At 38.4% G+C, this 22,615-nt stretch overlaps 1 protein-coding gene across 1 annotated transcript in view; it reads left to right on the top strand.

The window, feature by feature from the left end:
* Positions 1–22,615, top strand: part of LOC136257819 (uncharacterized) — a 202,803-nt gene that overhangs the window by 121,846 nt on the left and 58,342 nt on the right. The gene's annotated exons all lie outside the window — the stretch shown is intronic.

Here is a 22,615-nt window from a genome sequence, read left to right as displayed (position 1 = left end):
CCGTCCAGAGAAATTAGAGAGCCCAGGGAAAAGAATTAAAGAGGAGCCCAGGGGCAAGGAAGAGTCTAGATCCTGACTGCTCTATTAGAGTATATCGATCTTTCTTTAAACAGGTATTCAAGGGGCCCCTTTCGGGCTGGGGCAGGGGGAAAAATACCCCAGTTAACCCCCCCCCCCCATGTGGGCGGCCCTGGCCACTAAAATTACAGTTATATTTTAATATTCTGTCTTTGTAATCTGGGGTTTCTGTCAAAACCATGGAAACTCACTTACTGTTATCAACAGTGCATTGCTTATTCTAACAAAAAGTATTGAAATCCCATCCAAAAACAGCTTATAGCTGTAAAAAAAGTGTGCGTCCAAGTAAAGCAGAGTTAACTGCGACAAAAAGTAATGATATCATAATGCGGCCATGTGCGAGGTGTGCAAGTTGTAAAATTAATATTAGCTAATCAGACAATACAATGTTATTGTTAAAGTGTTAATGAGAACTATGTGATGCTGCTATTTTTAAGTGTGTGAGCATCTTCATAAATGCCACACAAATTTAATTCTCAATAAAACAATGTGTATAGATTCTCTGATAGCAATAAATAGTTTGAGTTTGGCCGTCTTTCCTGTATACTGCAATGCTACGAACAAAGGAAAGGTGGCCAAACTCAAACTATTTATTGCTATCAGAGAATCTATACACATTGTTTTATTGAGAATTAAATTTGTGTGGCATTTATGAAGATGCTCACACACTTAAAAATAGCAGCATCACATAGTTCTCATTAACACTTTAACAATAACATTGTATTGTCTGATTAGCTAATATTAATTTTACAACTTGCACACCTCGCACATGGCCGCATTATGATATCATTACTTTTTGTCGCAGTTAACTCTGCTTTACTTGGACGCGCACTTTTTTTACAGCTATAAGCTGTTTTTGGATGGGATATATAATACATATATTTATTACAGAACTGTCCATGGTGGTTTCTTTGTAACTGAACACTCTTCAAGGTAACTTCTTCTAGCTGTTCTCTCTACAGGGTGATTTATTTGTAGCTGGATTCTGTACAGGTGATTTTTTTGCTGCTGAGCTCTTTACAGAATGGTTTCTTTGTAGCTGAACTCTCTAAAAGGTAACTTCTTCTAACTGATCTTTCTACAGGGAGATTTGTTTGTAGCTGAACTCTCTACAGGTGATTTGTTTACAGCTGAACTATCTAGATGATGGTTTCTTTGTAGCTGAACTCTCTACAAGGTAATTTCTTCTATCTGAACTCTCTACATGGTGGTTTCTTTGTAGCTGAACTCTCTACAAGATAACTTCTTCTAACTGATCTTTCTACAGGGCAATTTGTTTGTGGCAGAATTTTCTACAGGGTGATTTCTTTGCAGCTGAACTCTCTACATGGTGGTTTCTTTTTACTGTAGCTGAACTCTCTACAAGGTAATTTCTTCTAGCTGATCTCTCTACAGGGTGATTTGTTTGTAGCTGAATTCTATACAGGTGATTTGTTTGCAGCTGAGCTCTTTACAGAATGGTTTCTTTGTAGCTGAACTCTCTACAAGGTAACTTCTTCTAGCTGAACTCTCTACATGGTGGTTTCTTTGTAGCTGAACTCTCTACAAGGTAACTTCTTCTAACTGAACTCTCTACAGGGAGGTTTGTTTGCAGCTGAACTCTCTTCATGATGGTTTCTTTGTAGCTGAACTCTCTACAAGGTAACTTCTTCTAGCTGAACTCCCTACATGGTGGTTTCTTTGTAGCTGAACTCTCTACAAGGTGACTTCTTCTAGCTGATCTTTCTACAGGGTGATTTGTTTGTAGCTGATTTTTCTACAGGGTGATTTGTTTGCAGCTGAACTCTCTAAATGGTGGTTTCTTTGTAGCTGAACTCTCTACAAGGTGACTTTTTCTACCTGATCTCTCTACAGGGTGATTTGTTTGTAGCTGAACTCTCTTCATGATAGTTTCTTTGTAGCTGAACTCTCTACAAGGTAACTTCTTCTAGCTGAACTCCCTACATGGTGGTTTCTTTGTAGCTGAACTCTCTACAGGTGATTTGTTTGCAGCTGAACTCTCCACATGATGGTTTCTTTAAATTTGTAGCTGAACTCTCTACACTTCTAGCTGATCTCTCTACAGAGTGATTTGTTTGTAGCTGAACTATCTACAAGATAATTTCTTCTAGCTGATCTCTCTACAGGGTGATTTGTTTGTAGCTGAATTCTGTACAGGTGATTTGTTTGCAGCTGAGCTCTTTACAGAATGTTTTCTTTGTAGCTGAACTCTCTACAAGGTAACTTCTTCTAACTAAACTCTCTACAGGGAGATTTGTTTGCTCTTCATGATGGTTTCTTTGTAGCTGAACTCTCTACAAGGTAACTTCTTCTAGCTGAACTCCCTACATGGTGGTTTCTTTGTAGCTGAACTCTCTGCAAGGTGACTTCTTCTAGCTGATCTTTCTACAGGGTGATTTGTTTGTAGCTGAATTCTGTACAGGTGATTTGTTTGCAGCTGAGCTCTTTACAGAATGGTTTCTTTGTAGCTGAACTCTCTACAAGGTAACTTCTTCTAACTAAACACTCTACAGGGAGATTTGTTTGCAGCTGAACTCTCTACAAGGTAACTTCTTCTAGCTGAACTCCCTACATGGTGGTTTCTTTGTAGCTGAACTCTCTACAAGGTGACTTCTTCTAGCTGATCTTTCTACAGGGTGATTTGTTTGTAGCTGAATTCTGTACAGGTGATTTGTTTGCAGCTGAGCTCTTTACAGAATGGTTTCTTTGTAGCTGAGCTCTCTACAAGGTAGTTTCTTCTAGCTGATGTCTCCACAAGGTCACTAGTTTGTAGCTGAACTTTCTACATGGTGGTTTCTTTGTAACTGAACTCTCTACAAGGTAACTTCTTCTAGCTGATCTTTCTACAGGGTGATTTGTTTGTGGCTGAACTCTCTACAAGGAAACTTCTTCTAGCTGATCTCTCTACAGGGAGATTGGTTTGTAGCTGAACTCTCTACAGGTGATTTGTTTGCAGCTGAACTCTCCACATGATGGTTTCTTTGTAGCTGAACTCTCTACAAGGTAACTTCTTCTAGCTGATCTCTCTACAGGGTGATTTGTTTGTAGCTGAATTCTGTACAGGTGATTTGTTTGCAGCTGAGCTCTTTACAGAATGGTTTCTATGTAGCTGAACTCTTTACAAGGTAATTTCTTCTAGCTGATGTCTATACAGGGTCACTAGTTTGTAAATGAGTTCTCTACATGGTGGTTTCTTTGTAACTGAACTCTCTACGAGGTAACTTCTTCTAGCTGATCTTTCTATAGGGTGATTTGTTTGTAGTGGAATTCTGTAAAGGTGATTTTTTGTGCAGCTGAGCTCTTTACAGAATGGTTTCTTTGTAGCTGAACTCTTTACAAGGTAACTTCTTCTAGCTGATGTCTCTACAGGGTCACTAGTTTGTAAACAAATTCTCTACATGGTGGTTTCTTTGTAACTGAACTCTCTACAAGGAAACTTCTCCTAGCTGATCTCTCAACGGGGAGATTTGTTTGTAGCTGAATTCTCTACAGGTGATTTGTTTGCAGCTGAACTCTCCACATGATGGTTTCTTTGTAGCTGAACTCTCTACAAGGTAACTTCTTCTAGCTGATCTCTCTACAGGGTGATTTGTTTGTAGCTGAACTATCAACAAGGTAACTTCTTCTAGCTGATCTCTCTACAGGGTGATTTGTTTGTAGCTGAATTCTGTACAGGTGATTTGTTTGCAGCTGAGCTCTTTACTGATTGTTCTATGTAGCTGAACTCTTTACAAGATAACTTCTTCTAGCTGATGTCTCTACAGGGTCACTAGTTTGTAAATGAATTCTCTACATGGTGGTTTCTTTGTAACTGAACTCTCTACAAGGTAACTTCTTCTGGCTGATCTTTCTATAGGGTGACTTAATTGTAGCTGAATTCTGTACAGGTGATTTGTTTGCAGCTGAGCTCTTTACAGATTGTTCTATTTAGCTGAACTCTTTACAAGGTAACTTCTTCTAGCTGATGTCTCTACAGGGTCACTAGTTTGTAAATGAATTCTCTACATGGTGGTTTCTTTGTAACTGAACTCTCTGCAAGGTAACTTCTTCTGGCTGATCTTTCTATAGGGTAACTTAATTGTAGCTGAATTCTGTACAGGTGATTTGTTTGCAGCTGAGCTCTTTACAGATTGTTCTATGTAGCTGAACTCTTTACAAGGTAACTTCTTCTAGCTGATGTCTCTACAGGGTCACTAGTTTGTAAACGAATTCTCTACATGGTGGTTTCTTTGTAACTGAACTCTCTACAAGGAAACTTCTCCTAGCTGATCTCTCTACAGGGAGATTTCTTTGTAGCTGAACTCTCTACAGGTGATTCGTTTGCAGCTGAACTCTCTACATGATGGTTTCTTTGTAGCTGAACTCTCTACAAGTTAACTTCTTCTAGCTGATCTCTCTACAGGGTGATTTGTTTGTAGCTGAACTCTCTACATTGTGGTTTCTATGTAGCTGAACTCTACAAGGTGATTTCTTCTAGCTGAATTATCTCTTTCTATAGTTGCATGAATTCCCGACAAGGTAACTTCTTCTAGCTGATCTCTCTACAGGGTGAATTGTTTGTGGCTGATCTCTCTACAGGGTGACTTGTTTGTAGCTGATCTCTATACAGGTTACTTGTTTCTAGCTGATCTCTTGAATTCTCTTCGGGTGACTGCTCTATTAGGATGACTGCTCTATTAGGATGACTGCTCTATTAGAGTATCTCGATCTCGCACTTGCTACACCAAGTTGGATTTCGTGTTATAATTCCGTGGCTTTAAGTCCGATTCTTCTACACCATTGAAGAGCCTTTCTAAGATGATAACTCCATCTGTACAGCGAGTTGCAAAGTATTACCCCAAGCGGTTTACCTGGTAGGCGTGGCAAGCAGTCGTTTTTTATTAGCTAATCTCGATTGCGGAATTGTTACACACTGTTGGTTTTTTCGTTGTATCTTCCTGGTTTTTAGCTCGATTTCTTTCAAACCACCAAAGGTTTGAGGTTCAATAGTTAACCTATTCACCCACGGATTTTCAGCTTCTTCCCATACGCGGTTTACCCTGTAGGCGTGACAACACATTGGTGTTATTTTTCGTCAATAATCGCTCATAACTCTTTGCCTGTTTATCGTATTCCAGCCAAAGTTGGTACAGAGATGCGCCTTTATACCTCCCTTCTGTGTGCCAAATTTCAAGGCGATCGGATATGGCGTTCGCGTTTTATAGCAGTTTTTGTAAGTGTGCGAAAAGAGGAAGAAAAATAAGAAGAAAAAAAAAAAACGAAGAAACTAAGCCAATTTTTGAAGTCGCATATCTCGGGAACGCTTGAAGCGATTTCGCTCAAATGTGGAATGTGGAGTGCTGAAGGTGGAGGGAGTGTCCACAGCAAAACTCGTCTTGTTTCATCAAGGCAGCACAGAGCTACAGAGGTGCGAAAATTGCGTTTTCTTTCTTCCTGTCAATATACTCACGGGTGTTACGAGCCGGCTTCTTGGGCCGCACGACACACTACCGTGTGTCTTGATACATGTACCAGAATGACTACAAATGAAACTACTAACATCTAACATGCACTATATAATATACACACACACAACACACACCCATATTAGTATGTATCAACATTTTCATTCCTTTAGGGGAGGGTGTGAGGGCAGTACCTTAATCTGCCCAGGTGAGCGCTCTTTGTTACCAGTCAATACTGATTGCTTGTTGCAAATTACCCTTTGTCAGATTATTGCAGTTTGTATGCTAAGGAGGCATGTGTTAAGGCACTACAGCAGTGCGCACATTCACCCAGCAGTCCACGCTGGGGCACTGCAGACCCTGAGACCAAGGAGTGTCCCTAATAGTAAGGTCCCAACAGCATCTATGGAAGGAGAGTCACCTACGAACAACGAAGACAAATATATAGTAATTAGAACTTGCTTGGCATCACCGATACATAGGTTTAGATGGGGCCACCACGTAACCTCTTGGAGGATTGTGGGGACGTCATTCCACGTTAGGAGAGCTGTTTAATAGCCTCCGTTAGTTCCTGTATTAGCAGTAACTTCTGTTAAGTTCCCTGACTTTTCTGTTATCTCCGGCTTAACGCCTTACTGCATCATCTCTTCTTGACATCTTTTAGGTCTTAAGCAGCATATTGATTAATCTACTGGCAATAATATCTGATCTAGTTCCTTGACTGTTCTGTGACACCCCTCTTGTACATCCTTTTGGTGGCATATCGATGAAATGATGACTGTATTAAATTGGCAGCATTGAACTTCCGGTATAGTTCCATGACTGTTTCATTTTTTGCTGTAAAGCCCCTCTTGCAGCGTCCTTTAGGCAGTATATTAACAAAACGACAAGATTCACTACGCCATGCAGCACCATGCATTCTAACACCTCTCCACACACCTTTTTTGTAATGCATGCACAATGTTATTCTCCAATCCTCTCATGTGTGCACCTGCTCATTCTTCCCACCAGTCATAGTGGAGCTTCAGGTTAGTCACTATCAATACACTCACGCATGCTCGACTGCAACATTAACCTAGTTTAACTAGTTAAACTCCATATTATGGTATGAAAACAGCCAGCTGTAAAAAAAGGGTGCAGCTCCCAAAAAGCCATGGTGAAAAGGATGCAAAATCCAAGTGAGTGGACTTGGCAATAAATTTACCTGTATTGTCATTATTATAATTTTTTTCCAATTTTCCTATTATCACAGTCATTTCCTGGCTGCCAACTTGGATTTCTCACCATGCCTTTTTGAGAGCAGCACTCTTTGTTACAACTTGGATCACTTCTTTTTTTTATTTTTATTCATTTTATTTATTAAGATTTTACAGCATAAGTGCTGAAGGTCTGTAGGACACCTGGTCCTACAGCCTATCCAAAGTTGTTACAGAAAGTGTGTTTGAAAAGGTTGGGAAAGGAGAAAAAAATCCACGACTGGACCTAGGCAGCCTCGAACCTGTAGACATCCGATTAACACTCAAACGCTTACAGGAGTCTGCCAGGCGGTCAGGATGTTTTCTACTTGTCAATTTCATGTATATGTATCCAAGGAACTCTAGAGAGTGACTTATTATCTCAAACTACCCCATGTGGAACCAAATAGATATTAGTTTATTTATTAAGTTTTGTATTTGTGTACTCCAAAGCAGTCCATAGGCCAGCTTTGGGACCTTTTTTACCTGTCATTTTTCTTTGCTGCAGGAAGGAGAAATGATATGCAAAGGATTAGTTATTTTTAAGTTGTACAAATTTTTATATAGTTAACTCTTCTAAACAGGCCAACAGTATAACTATCCAACTTGTTACAATTTTCAACAGTTAATTAATCCTTGTTATTACTGTGTAACTAGTTATATTATTATAGTTAGTTTAAACCACTACATACATAACTTAGTTACAAAAATAGTTGAACTCTCTACTGGGTTACTTGTTTGTAGCTGAATTCTCTACCGGGTGACTAGCTTGTAGCTGAATAATCTACAAGGTGATTTGTTTGTAACTGATTCTCCACAGGATGTTTGTAGTTGGGATGACTAGTTGGTAGCTGAGCTCTCTACTGGGTAGTTTGTTTGTAGCGGAACTCCCTAAAGGTAACTTGTTTGTAGCTGAATGTTCTACTGGGTGAGTTTTTGTAGATGAAAAAAAACTCTCTGGAGGGCGATTTGTTTGTATATAACTGAACTTCATACAGGGTGATTGTTTGTAGTGTAACCCTTCACAGGGTGGTTTGTTTGTCGCTGATCCCTCTACATGATGGCTTGTTTGTAGCTAACTTCTCCACAAGATGACTTGTTTGTAGCTGAACTTTCCACAGAGTGATTTGTTTTTAGATGAATTCTCTACAGTGTGTGTAGCTGAACTCTCTAGATCTAGAGGGAGATTTGTTTGTAGCTGAAATCTCTATGGGTGATTAGTTTGTAACTGAACTCTCTGCAGACTGACTTGTTTGTAGCTGAACTCTCTATTGTGTAACCTGTTTGTAGCTGAACTCTCTACAGGTGACTTGTTTGTACTGTAGCTTAATTCTCTGCTGAATGACTATTGAACTCTCTGCAGGGTGAATTTTTTGTAGCTGAACTCCACAGGGTAATTTGCTTGTAGCTGATCTCTCTATAGAGAGTGGCTTTTTGTAGCTGAATACTCCACAGGGTCAGGATGACTTGTTTGTAGCTCTCTACTGTGTAACTTTTTTGTAGCTGAACTCTGTACTGGGTAACTTGTTTTAGCTGAACCCTCCACTGGGTGACTTGCTGTTTAACTGAACTCTATACAGTGAATTGTTACGTAGCTGAACAGTCTAATAGGGTGACTGTACTATTAGAGTATCTTGGTCGAGCACTTACTACATTTAGTTGGATTTTATTTTATAACTCAGTAGATTTTACTCTGACTCTTCTATACTACTGCAAGGTCTTTCTATGATGATGATCAAGACTCACGGTAGTGAGTCGCGCGGCCAAGAAACTACAAAGCGCACGCCCAATTAAAAGATGCGCTGCCACTACTGTGAGTTATTTACGTGTAGGGCCGGTTTCACAATATTAGTCCTAGATTACGCAACATCTCTCAATAGATTTGTATTGCATTACGTGATAAAAAATCTTTAGGAGTCGTTATCATCATAGTTTTCTTGCGACCTCGCTAAAATAAAAAAGTAACCATCGCAAAATAAAAAATAGGCGTTTTTCACTTTATTTCTCTACCTTATGTTAAAACTACTGTCACGTTATACCAGTCAACATAGCCGTGTTTGTATAGTCCATCTAGCACTGACATTATCCAATCCTGGTTTGCCTATACGCATATTTTCTTCAATCAAACCTCTATTCCCTACAATAACTTTTAAAGACACGACGTGGACACAAACTCTAATGCCTGATAAACAAGTAGTGACAGCGTGCTGAACCGTAAGTTCCCTAGGGATGGCGTTTTAAGCAGAAATCTTATTAAATTCGATTTAGTGACACACCCCATGCGAGCGTTTATAAATCGCCAGTTGTCTTATGGTGTGAAGAACAAAATCACTAGCGAAGGTGCTTTAAGCATACTCTTCAATTCTCTATTTACATGTAATTTTTAATAGATTAACCACAAAGGCCGATAAGGTGAATACAAAAGGTAACAAGCCTTTAGGGGTTACCACCTCTATGTAGTGTGTACCATGTAGCTTGTGTTGTGGCTTTCATTAAGTATTATGCACACACAAATGGTGCAACAAAATTTTGTAATGGATTGCTCGGATGTGGTTCGTGGTGTTGTGTCTCGAATGTGATTCGTGGTTTGCCAGTGACCATGTATGAGTTGGGGTTGTTCCACACAACTTACACAATATTCAAATTTCATGATGGCCATGAAAATTTCTTGCCATATGGTAAACATACAACAATGTGTAACAACGTTAATCAACATCACATCAAGACTTGACTAAAAATAGTTCCAACAATAGTGATGATTTCTTGTATGTCAGCATGACGATACTGAGACCTGTAAAAGAATAAGCAGGCACTGAAGTTAACCTGAAATTAAACACTCATGCAACTGACCTGGAACATCAGTTGCAACACCAAAAACACTTGTTTCGATATCTGATGACACAATCCAGCAGGCACTGAATTAAAAGAGAATGTTCAAAAAATCAATATGTCGGGCTGTATTAATAATAGCATGTATACTCAAAATGAACAAAAATTATATCCCAGGCTAAGTGAATGAATAACATAACTGTTGGGTAAGCATGTCAAACCTGAACATTAGGACATTAGTCAAACAAAAGTACGCTATCACAACTTGGTCATAATACAATGTTTGTACCACTGGACTTCACACTGGTTGCCCAAAAATTGTGCCATTCCAGGACAACAGCATAATTATGAAACAAATAGTTACTACAACACAGAAGGCTTACTGTTGCACTGTCTACACTGATATACCGTAATTTAAAAACATAACAGGTGGGCATTAAATACAATACACTTAACATCTGGGTACTAGGAAAAATTCACTAACATCACAACATGTAAACTGACCTGGAAATTAACACCCTTGATGCCACTACAGTCTACACTGGATATTTGTTTGAACCCATCAGCACTATGCCAGATACATCTGAGTAGACTGACCTGCAAATTCACATCGCTAGTATACAGTGATAATTGATAACTACAAAAACAACAATTGCAATAATACAATTCTTCTGTACGTCAACTGACCTGAAATTCATGACACTCGATACCGAGACCTGTAAAAGAATAAGCATGCAGGCACTGAAGTCAACCTTATTAAATTAAACACACATGCAAACTGACCTGGAACATCGGTCGCAACACCAAAGACACCTGTTTTGATATCTGATGAAACAATCCAGCAGGTACTGAATTAAAAAGAGAATGTGCAAAAAATCAATATGCCAGGCTATACCAATAAAGGATGGATAATCAAAATGAACTAAAATATATATATATCCCATATGCAGGTTAAGTGAGTAACATAACTGTTGGGTAAGCATGTAAACCAGAACATTTGGTCATTAGTCAAACAAAAGTATGCTATCACAAACTGGGCAGTGATAATTGATAACTACAAAAAGAACAATTGCAATAATACAATTCCTCTGAACGGTAACTGACCTGAAATTCATGACACCTGTATCTTTGTTCTTGCATGGTCTCAACTTACATATGTACCATGATCACATTCAACTGCTAGTGGATAAACCAGTATGACCAGATGGCCTGCAAAAACCAACAAGCAGGTGTTAAATACAATACACCTAAAGCCTGGAATATGAAAAATATTATATAAGCATTATTCCACACTGATATAGTAATAGATTATAGGATGTTGTGGAACTTGCCTAAACATGTAAACTTGAACATGAGGACAACTGCATAATCTGGACACTTGGAATTGTCCAATACCTGATGAACAAGTTGGTACTAATGACATTCACTTCAACATTTTATCCCAGCTGGGTGAATCTCTAGTAAAAGGGTGTTTATTTTCCACCTGCAACCAAAGTTCTACATTTCTGTGGTTGAGTGTACATAAACTGACCTGGAAAATCAGTATGCCATAGGGGTATGGAAATGGTTCCTTTCCTTCTGTTGTGACATTACTTACAGCTGACTGGTAAATGATCATCGATGTCCCCGTGGACCCCAACAATGAGTATATCAATAACTTCACAAGTTGGAATGAATTTCCTTTCAACATGTGGTGGAATGAATTTCCTTTCAACATCTGGTGGAAAGGTCAAAAACCCTATCGCACAAACATGGTGAATCAGTGTGTGGCGATATGACACGTTGCACAAACTTCACTCCTCGTTTCGTTAGCATTCAAGACCGGCATATGTCATAGAGTACCGGCTCAGTATTCTTGACTCTTACTTCTTCAAGCATTGCTCAAGCGATGTAGTTTCTCACGAGGGGCTCGAGTTTCTCATTAAAGTCGAGCCGATTAAAGTATGCCTCACCATCCAGTTACATTCTTAAACCATTAAATTTAAAACCACGTATCATGAGTGTCCGCTTAAGGTAATTAGGGACTTTCCACGAGATTTCCCCTAAATAGATCACGTGTTAGTTGTCAATCCGGTGGATTCTGGTGGTATACATGGTTCAACAATGCGGTAAGTATACTTTAATATAGTATAAGCTGTCAATAATTGTTTGTGCACTGCTAAACTAAGTTATTTTTGTGTGATAAGCATGCTTGAGGAAGGGTCTGGGGGACGAGACTAATGTTTTGACAGCAGTTGATGATGGCCTGGCAAAGAACTGCGAGAAGAACTACTGTGATAGTGTGATAGTAGGGAAAAATTCCCACCCCTATAGCTCTACCTATAGCTAGGGGCATTAACTAGCCTTATCTACAACTACTGTATTATGTTGCTGATATGTACATCTGGGCCAAGAATAAAGGTGAAAGTGGTAGTAAGGCTCAATCCTATTATTCTGCTGAACAGGCAAGGGAGTCTGGGACTCTGGGGACATGCTCCCTCAGGAAAGTATAAGTACTACAACTTTTTTGCTTTAATTGCTTCAAGTATAAAAATTTCAGTCAAAAAGCGATGATCAAGGCTCTAGTCTTATGCACTGGTTGGAGTGGTTGTATCGATACTGCACTGTGACATCCTTGAGGGGTTAGTGCTGGCATTGTCCATGGCAATACTATTCCATCTCCCAGAGTCTTGATGATTGAGTCCTCCATTCCTTTCTCTGCTGCTCCAATCCTGAAGTTGTGACCACAGTCAAAAGGTGACGATCGAGGCTCTGGTCTTGCATCTATACTGTACTGCAACGCCCTTTAGGGGTTAGTACTGGCATTGTCCATTGCAATACTGTTCCATCTCCCATATGCAAGTCTTGATGGTTGAGTCCTCTATTCCTTTCTCTGCTGCTCTAATCCTGAAGTTGTGACCAAAATATTAAAAAATGGTTATAACATGATAAATGATTATGATGATTACAATTGCAAATGTATTTATAGCTGTGTAGCAACTGTGAACTAGTTAGGCACTTGCAAGTTTAATTAGGTGTCTGAAGCATTTAACATGCACAGATATGAGATATATTCGTCACATGCAGGCAGTAAAGATTATTTTACTCTAATAGAACAGTCATACTACACCGTAAATTCATACTTCCGAATTTACGGTGTTATGAAACAATCATTATTATGTATGGATTTTACTGACTCTCCAAGATAATATTCTGCATTAATGTTAATTGCTCATTTCCAGAAAAATTACCTTTTAAACCAAATGTAGAGTCTATCACTGACAAAAATGAGTGATATCCACCCCAAAAACACCTTCGCTGTAAAAAAGGCGCGCCCAAGAAACTACAAGTACCTGGAACCCAATGTAAAAAAATAAAAATAAAAAAAAGCTCAGCTGAAGTGAAAAGTAACTGGTAACTTAAAGAGCTGATATCTGAAGCGGCCAAGAATACAATTACTAAAGTTTAATCCACGCAAGAACACCTTGGCTATAATACAGGTGTGTACATGAAAGTAACTGGCAACTGAAATGGCTGATATCTGAAGTGGCCAAGAATGAATGGTCATATACAACTAATTCAAAAATTTAACACTGAACCTTTATAATTCAGCTGTGTTCTATATTCGCTCTTGCTGCATCGTAAAGTAATTTCTTTTAACTCTAATTGGCTGGTAATTTGGCCTCCTTTTTTTGCTCTATTATACTGACTATTAAAAAAGGCGGCCAAATTACCAGCCAATTAGAGTTAAAAGAAATTACTTTACGATGCAGCAAGAGTGAATATAGAACACAGCTGAATTATAAAGGTTCAGTGTTAAATTTTTGAATTAGTTGTATATAACCATTCATTCTTGGCCACTTCAGATATCAGCCATTTCAGTTGCCAGTTACTTTCATGTACACACCTGTATTATAGCCAAGGTGTTCTTGCATGGATTAAACTTTAGTAATTGTATTCTTGGCCGCTTCAGATATCAGCTCTTTAAGTTACCAGTTACTTTTCACTTCAACTGAGCTGTTTTTTCTTTTTGTTTTTTTACATTGGGTTCCAGGTACTTGTAGTTTCTTGGGCGCGCCTTTTTTACAGCGAAGGTGTTTTTGGGGTGGTTCCATCTACATGCTGGTTTTCAGTTCACTGTTCTTAGTGGGGCATGAAAACTAATAGTTTTTTTTGTTCACTGGTGAAACTCAATCATGTAATTGTAATACAGGTTAAGTTTTCTGTCATATCTCCATAGTTTTTATCTCGATTCCTTTCAAACCACAAAAAGGCACCCCTAAATGGTTACTCTGTCTACACAGCGATTTTCAGCTCACTCCTTCAAGAGGTTCACCTGTGAGCGTGACAGAATTTTGGCCTTGTTTTAACAGAGGCTCCAACCTTGGATCTTTCTTAGGAGTGAGACTGTTCACAAAGTGAACAATGGAGATGCAGTCTTTTAGTCTCAACCATGCAATTCAGCAGTTATATTATAACTAGCACTTTAGGATTTCATGACATTATATACCACTTTAGCGTGGGCGTTCAAAGGTCTTGCTCGGTGTTTAACTCACATATTGCCCGGGCAATATCATGGGAAAGCGGTTTGCCAATGACTTTGATGCCCAGCCAGTTCAAAGAAACGATACACTTTGGCTCGTTATATTGAGCAACATAGAGCTTTGCATTGTGGGACTCGATTTTGTAGTGGTTGCTAAGCTGAGTATATTCACTCAGATGGACTAGTTGGTTGTTAGTAAAGGATAATGAAGGCACAAAATAATTGTTTGGGTGATTATGGATGCGTATTGCTACCCACCGCATATCAGCCTTTGAACAGACCACAGAATGGAAAAACTACTACTGTTACGCTGAAATAGGTTAGTAACGTACAGTCCTAGGTACTTAACTTAATATAATAACTTACTTACTGTCCCAATAGCGAAATTAGTTGGCTTAACTTAGTACAAAATGATAACAATATAAACTCAATTCCACAATCGCAAGTTTTCTAACATAGCGTGTTGAATCATAGTAATGTATTAATGACATTTTAACGTTTTGATGGCTATTAGCCCACGCTTTTAAAATCACGATCGATTTTCAGATGCTACTGTATAAAACAAACAGGATGAGTTCTCGTTAGTTCTTTCACCTATTAGGTGAGTGCGCCCCAAGTGATCACTTATACCACGGCTGCTTGGGATTTTGCTGACATGTACACCCGCAGCCCTCGGGCCTGCAGCCATTGGGCTTTGGGTGTATATATCAGCAAAATCCCTCGCAGCCGTGGTATAACTATTAAATAATAGCATGGCCTCCTTCTGTTAGTTATATTTGAAAGTGTTCGCACATAGTTACGCCACTGAGAAGTTGTGTATTACTAGCTACTAGTGTACAATATTAATAACTGCAAGGTGTGTGTGCTAGGTATACATTACAATTGTGGCAATTCATTACAATTACCATGGAAACCATGACTGGATCAGGTGATCAGCTGTACTACACACTTTAATGATCATCTTGCGTATCTACGAGATGCACACAGTGTAGCAGCAACAGAATCACTGAGCTTTACAATATCCAGCCTAGATTCCCAGTGACTTTTCAAAGTTCCAGCATAGATAATCTAATCAAAAACAGCCAAGCTGTAAAAAAAGGAGTGCGGCCCTTGAAAAGGCTATGGTGAAAAAAGATGTGAAATCCAAGGTGGCGGCCAAGAAATGGCTGTGATGGTAGGTTAATGGTAAAAATTTTAATAACGACAATTCAGGTGAATTTGGTGCCGCTTGGTCAATTGGCACAAAATTCACCGGAATTGTCGTTATTAAAATTTTTACCATTAACCTACCTTCACAGCCATTTCTTGGCCGCCACCTTGGATTTCACATCTTTTTTCACTATAGCCTTTTCAAGGGCCGCACTCCTTTTTTTACAGCTTGGCTGTTTTTGATTAGATTTCACTTCTTTTTGTATTTGTATACCCCAAAGCCGGCCTATGGCCAACTTTGGGACTTTTTAACCTATATATTTTTCTTTACCACAGGAAAAAGAAAACGATGAAGCAGATTTTATAAATACTTTAACTCATTCTGATTTTATCAGTAAATGTACAAATTATATATATAATGCATATATCAAGAGTTCATTATATTATGAACTCTTGCATATATTTATTACATGTCAATTAATCCCCACAGGGTAATTTGCAGCTGATCTCTCTACTGGGTGACTTGAAATGTAGCTGAACTCTCTACAGGGTGATCTGCTTGTATGTAGATGAGCTCTTTACAGGATTCTCTCTACAGGGCGACTTGACTCTAGCTGAACTCTCTGCAGGGCTATCTGTTTGTAGTTGAACTCTCTAAAGGGTGATTTGTTTGCAGCTGAACTCTCTACAAGGTGACTTCTTCTAGCTGATCTGTCTACAGGGTGACTTGTTTCTAGCTGGTCTCTCTACAGGGAGATTTGTTTGTAGCTGAATTCTCTACAGGGTGATTTGTTTGCAGCTGAACTCTCTACATGGTGGTTGCTTTAATTTGTAGCTGAACTCTCTAAAAGGTGACTTCTTATAGCTGAACTCTCTACAGGGTGATCTTTTCATAGCTGAACTCTCTACAGGATGATTTGTTTGCAGCTGAACTCTCTACATGATGATTTCTTTGTAATTGAACTCTCTACAGGGTGATTTGTTTGTAGCTGAAATCCCTACAGGTGATTTGTTTGTAGCTGAACTCTCTACAAGGTGATACTTCTAGGTGATCTCTCTACAGGATGACTTGTTTCTAACTGAACTCTCAACAGGGTGATCTGTCCATAGCTGAACTTTCTACTGGGTGATTTGTTTGCAGCTGAACTCTCTACATGGTAGTTTCTTTGTAGCTGAACTCTCTACAAGGTAACTTCTTCTAGCTGCATTGATCTCTCTACAGGATGACTTGTTTGTATAGCTGAACTCTCTACAAGGTGATACTTCTAGGTGATCTCTCTACAGGATGACTTGTTTCTAACTGAACTCTCAACAGGGTTATCTGTTCATAGCTGAACTTTCTACTGGGTGATTTGTTTGCATCTGAACTCTCTACATGGTGGTTTCTTTGTAGCTGAACTCTCTACAAGGTAACTTCTTCTAGCTGATATTTTACAGGGCATATTTGTTTGTACATAGCTGAGTTCTCTACAGGGTGATTTGTTTGCAGCTGAACTCTCTACATGAGAGTTTCATTGTAGCTGAACTCTATACAATTCTTGCTGAACTCTCTACAGGGTGACTTGTTTCTAGCTGATCTCTCTACAGAGTGACTTGTTTCTAGTTGAACTCTCTACAGGTGATTTGTTTGTAGCTGAACTCTCTACATGGTGGTTTCTTTGTAGCTGAACTCTCTACAAGGTAACTTCTTCTAGCTGATCTTTCTACAGGGTGATTTGTTTGTAGCTGAATTCTCTACAGGGTGATTTATTTGCAGCTGAACTCTCTACATGGTAGTTTCTTTGTAGCTGAACTCTCTACAATGTGACTTCTTCTAGCTGAACTCTCTGCAGGGTGACTTGTTTCTAGCTGATCTCTCTACAGGGTGACTTGTTTCTAGCTGAACTCTCTACAAGGTGACTTCTTCTAGCTGATCTCTCTACAGGGTGATTTGTTTGTAGCTGAACTCTCTACAGGTGATTTGTTTGTAGTTGAACTCTCTACAAGGTGATACTTCTAGGTGATCTCTCTACAGGATGACTTGTTTCTAACTGAACTCTCAACAGGGTGATCTGTTCATAGCTGAACTTTCTACAGGGTGATTTGTTTGCAGCTGAACTCTCTACATGGTAGTTTCTTTGTAGCTGAATTCTCTACAATGTGACTTCTTCTAGCTGAACTCTCTACAGGATGACTTGTTTCTAGCTGAACTCTCGACAGGATGATCTGTTCATAGTTGAATTCTCTACATGGTAGTTTCTTTGTAGCTAAACTCTTTACAAGGTGACTTCTTCTAGCTGATCTCTCTATAGGGTGATTTGTTTGTAGCTGAACTATCTGCAGGGTGATTTGAACTCTCTACAAGGTGATGTTTTCTAGTTGATCTCTCTACTCAGTCTGGATGACTTGTTTCTAGCTGAACTCTCTACAGTGTGATCTGTTAAGTTTCTACCTGATCTCTCTATAGAGTTGTATCTTGTTTGTATAGCTGAACTCTTTTACATGGTGGTTTTTTGATTGGTTGCTGAACTCTCTCCACGGTGACTTGTTTGTACTACAGAGTGACTTCTTTGTAGCTGAACTCTCTACAGGGTGACTTACTTGTAGCTGAACATTGCATAAAGTAACTTGTTTGTAGCTGATCTAGATGAACTCTCTACTAGGTAGCTTTTTTGTAGCTGAACCCTTTATGCAGTGACTTGTTTGTAGCTGAATTCTCTACAGAGTGACTTGTTGTAGCTGAACTCTCTACAAGGTGACTTGAATTCTCTTCAGTGTGACTTATAATGTTCTGAATCTCTACAGCAACATATTTGTAGCTGAACTCTCTACAGGATGACTTGCTTGTAGCTGAATTGTCTATAAGATTAACTGTTTGTAGCTAAACTCCCTACAGAATAACTTGCAATGCCATATAATTCTATAATGGAGTAAGTTATAAACGTAGCTGAATGCTTTATTAGGGTGACTGTTCTATTAGAGTATCTCGATCTCGCATATGCTACACGTAGTTGGCTTTGGAATCATAACTCAGTGGTTTGTAATCCGATTCTTCTGTACTACTGCACGGACTTTCTATGATAATTATTCCAGCTACACACCGATTTTCAGCTCACTGTTCTAAGCGGTTTGCCTGGTAGGCGTGAAAACTAATAGTTTTTTTATTCATAAAAGTCGATCGCGTAATTGTGACATAGGTTGGGTTTTGTGTCATATCTCGATGGCCTTTAACTGGATTCCTTTCAAACCACAAAAAGGCACTCCTACGATAGTTACTCCATCTACATAGTAATTTTCAGCTCATTCCTTCAAGCGGTTTACTCTGTGGGCGTGACAGACCTTCGACCTTATTTTATGCCAATAATCGGTCATAACTCCGTGAATGTTCATTGGATTCCTACCAAACGTGGTACTGAGATTCGCCTTAATGAGCCCTTTAAGTGTGCCAAATTTCAGCCCGATCCAAGCACGCATTCGTGTTTTATTGCGGATTTTGCAAAGTGTGCGAAAAGAAGAAGAAGAAAAAAACGAAGAAAAAAACCCAAACTTTGGCCGCTCGTATCTCGGAAATGGCTAGAGCGATTTTCTTCAAATTTGGTATGTGGACTCCCCTACCTCGCCGGCATTTCTGTAGCAACTTTGGTTTTAATAGGATAAGGAATCACGGAGCTACAAAGGTGTGAAAATCGCGTTTACTTTCTTCCTGTAAATATACTCACGGTGTGGCGCGCCGGCTTCTTGGGCCGCACGACACACTACCGTGTGTCTTGATAGACACTCCAAACTGGATTAGAAGCTTCTAAGTGCCACCTAATCTATCCATGCTCTGCACCCCTTATACCGTACACAGTTCTGAGTGTATAATATAAGAGTATGTTTTGCTTACTGGTGAGTAATAAACGTACCACTATGGAATATAAGGTTTAGCCTATTCATAGTGGGTGTACTGATGTGTATTAGCTAGAAGTTTGACAAGTACAATAGTTTGATACGAGAAACTGGATTTGTGAACTTGAATAAACTAGAGCGAATACACTGTACGATGAAATACATACCAGTACACGTAGTGTTAGTTAGTAATAAGCATCAGCCTTAAACTAGACTTGTCCACCCCACCATTTTCACAAACATGTTCAAATACTTTTATACGAAAAGCGCCTATACCAGTAGTAGGCCAATCAAGGATCAAAAATACTGTTTTCAAGGGGTTTTATTAAAGTTTTGCATTTCCAATGCACACAGTTCTGTAGTATCATGTACTAGGATCATCCTGATGTGTATCATTTCTTTATTGGAGGTGTATAACAAAATAATCGAATGGTGAAATTTTAATTGGTTACAGGTGGACATAAAATTATTAGAATATCAGAGTATTAGATTTGATCAACAGTGCAAGGATAATTAGTTACTTTATGTGTATACCGAGGGATTTCAATAATTTTGTGTCCACCTGTAACCAATTAAAACTGATCATTCGATAACTTTTGTTACCATATAGTTGGCCTGGGAATTTATTTCTTTCAAGCAACTTTATACCCCGGCTACTAAATGGGACCAGTGACTATACAAGACCAGCGTTTATATACCTGATCAGCATTCATGAGTCAACTTCATACCTTGATGTTGTATATATTCTCATGGATTCTCCTTGATGTTTCCATTTCCCTCAGCATATTTCACAGATTCAAGCTTAAAAGGAACTCTATAAAATGTTCTTCACTTCATCGTTTATAACACTGCCTGGAATTGTTAAAAATAATGACTGCACTAGACGTTTATTTGAGACCCGGAATTTATTCATGACCCAGCATTTATTTTTGTTATGATGCTGTATACCCCAGCCGACTAAATGGGACCAGGCATTTATACAAGACCTGTCATAATTCAAGGCAATACAGTATACACTTTCGATAAAGAAAGAATACACATCAGGATGATCCTTGTACATGATACTACAGAACTGTGTGCATTGGAAATGCAAAACTTTAATAAAACTCCTTGATAATAACGTTTTCAGTCATTTTGCTTAATCCCAGGTTGAGAATACAATTTGTTTCCTGTGGCATTTTAATGGGCCATTTGTTGCAGCTGCAGGCTTTGTACTGGTCTAATACTAGATCCAGCCTTAAAACTAATAGGATATTGATTGTTTCCATGTAAACAAATAGTTTTGTTAACAAGGTGCAAAGATAGGGTTCCAAATGACTTCTTCATGCCTCCTCTTCTAAAATCACTTAGTACACAATTTTATATGAGCATATTTGGAACATAATTGGACACAACTGGGCATAATTGGAGCATAATAGGGGAAAATGTTGGAGCATTGCTTAAAAGCATAACTTCAAAGCGTAATAGGCTCAGGCCTGCATTGCTTAAAAGCATAACTTCAAAAGCGTAGTAGGCTCAGGCCTACTAACAGGTGTGATGTACTATATTTGTTCTAACTCTACTGTACTTGCCAAACTTTGTCCGTTTTGATCTCAATACAACACATTTAAAACAAGTACAGTAAAGTCAATTAGTTTATGCTCGTAGTAGTAATAAAAGGATACATGTGGTAGTGGTAATAAAATAACCTCTATTATCTGGACACAAAGTATCCAAACAATTTATGTCAACTAGAAGTGATTTCTTTATTTAAAGTAGTTCAGTTTTATTAGAGTGGTCTAACTTCAGGAGTATACTTACTATTCAGTTATCCAAACACCAGGTGTTAAATTTTGTATTATCTAACATATCTGATGACTAAACGTTTATCGTAAAGACTTTGAGTAATGGAATCAATACAATATTGATGGAAGCTCTGATGATGTGAGATAAAGTTAGTGTTGAGTCTGATATCTAGTGAATGTGTTAATAACGAAATAGTAAAGTCTCTCTAGGACTGCTGAGGCCAGGGAATATTTCAAAAAGATTGAGATATGCTCATAGAGCAGTCAAACACTCTAATAGAACAGTCATTGCATGGAGCAGAGAGAATGAGAATCCTTGAAGCGTTTCTTTCCAGAAGGCTAATACATTCATAGCATGGTGCTACATTTTAGTTGCAGAGTATTATGTGACCAGATTGTACAGAACCGTTACAAATTGCACATCAGACAATCAAACTAACACCACCAGTTGATAAGTACTAGTAGTTTTGACCTTCACTACTATTGAAACTGCTCAAGGCTGGTTTTAACATGTGTCTTTTCTGGGTGGTATAGAGAGCTTGAATGGTGGTTTCAGGCCTTGTGAAGGGCCTGACTTGGCAAGAATCAGTGATTTAGTGGTGGGTGGCCTAATAATGTATGTGCAATTTGGAAAGTTTTCCCAAAATTTCAGTTATATATTGCACTGAGCAATTGCTGTCATTGAATACCAATCACTACTTTAACAAAGATAAATTAACATAATTATTATACACCTATTTACATACAAAACTAATAAGATATTCAGTAGTATACAGACAATAAATGCCTATAGCTTCAGGGGGCTATATGCGCCTGCTCTAATATGCCTAATAACTTAGCACATCCCCTTTTGAAGTAATTTCTATTATTGGTATTGGTATGTTGCAGTTGATGTAATACTTCTTTGAACAGTCATATTAATTTGTCATCTGATTAATTTTCTGCACATTCGAAAAACGCACAAAAAAGCATAATACATTTCTGAAAAGCATTAAAGCAAACTTAATAGACAAAAAGCCAGAAAGCATAATAGACAAATTTTGGAGCTTAATAGACTCAAGTAGGGATGCGGGAATTATGCCTGAATAATTTCGGGAATAATGATGGGGTAATAGAATAATGCATTATTCCAGCATTTTGATGCAGTTTTAGAGCATAATTGGCATAAAAATAAATTAAGATCGAGATACTCTAATAGAGCAGTCACTTACTCTAATAGAACGATCGGTGCGGAATAATTTATTACTCATACTACTAGTAACTAAGCATCTTGCTAGCAAAAAAAGCTTTTCTGATGAATTGACACAGCTGAATTTAGTACTTTTTATTGTTTCAAAGTCTTGCTGTACAATTTAATTACTAAAATGAAGAAAAAGTTACAAAAATTTGGAATAATTTTGGGAATAATGAGTATTTTTGGGAATAATAAAAAGCATAATGATAAGTTTTTAAAAGAATTTCGGAATAGAATAATGATGAAAATTTTGAGCATAATTCCCACAAGCCTAGACTCAAGTGTACTCGCTGGAGGAGGGTTGAACTTCCAACCACATCTGTTTATTGTTGCATGCCACTACACTATCTTTGTCCCCTGTAAGGCTCTTCTATTATTATTATTATTATCACTAGGACCGTGTCACATACAACCAAGTACATACACTAACGCGACAACCCCCTAGTGATGCATACAAAACATATAGGAGAAAG

The sequence above is a fragment of the Dysidea avara genome, chromosome 6 (genome assembly GCF_963678975.1).
Source record: "Dysidea avara chromosome 6, odDysAvar1.4, whole genome shotgun sequence".
Lineage (NCBI taxonomy): Eukaryota > Metazoa > Porifera > Demospongiae > Dictyoceratida > Dysideidae > Dysidea > Dysidea avara.
Note: the sequence above shows the minus strand (reverse complement) of the source record. Positions and strands in the feature narration are given on the sequence as shown.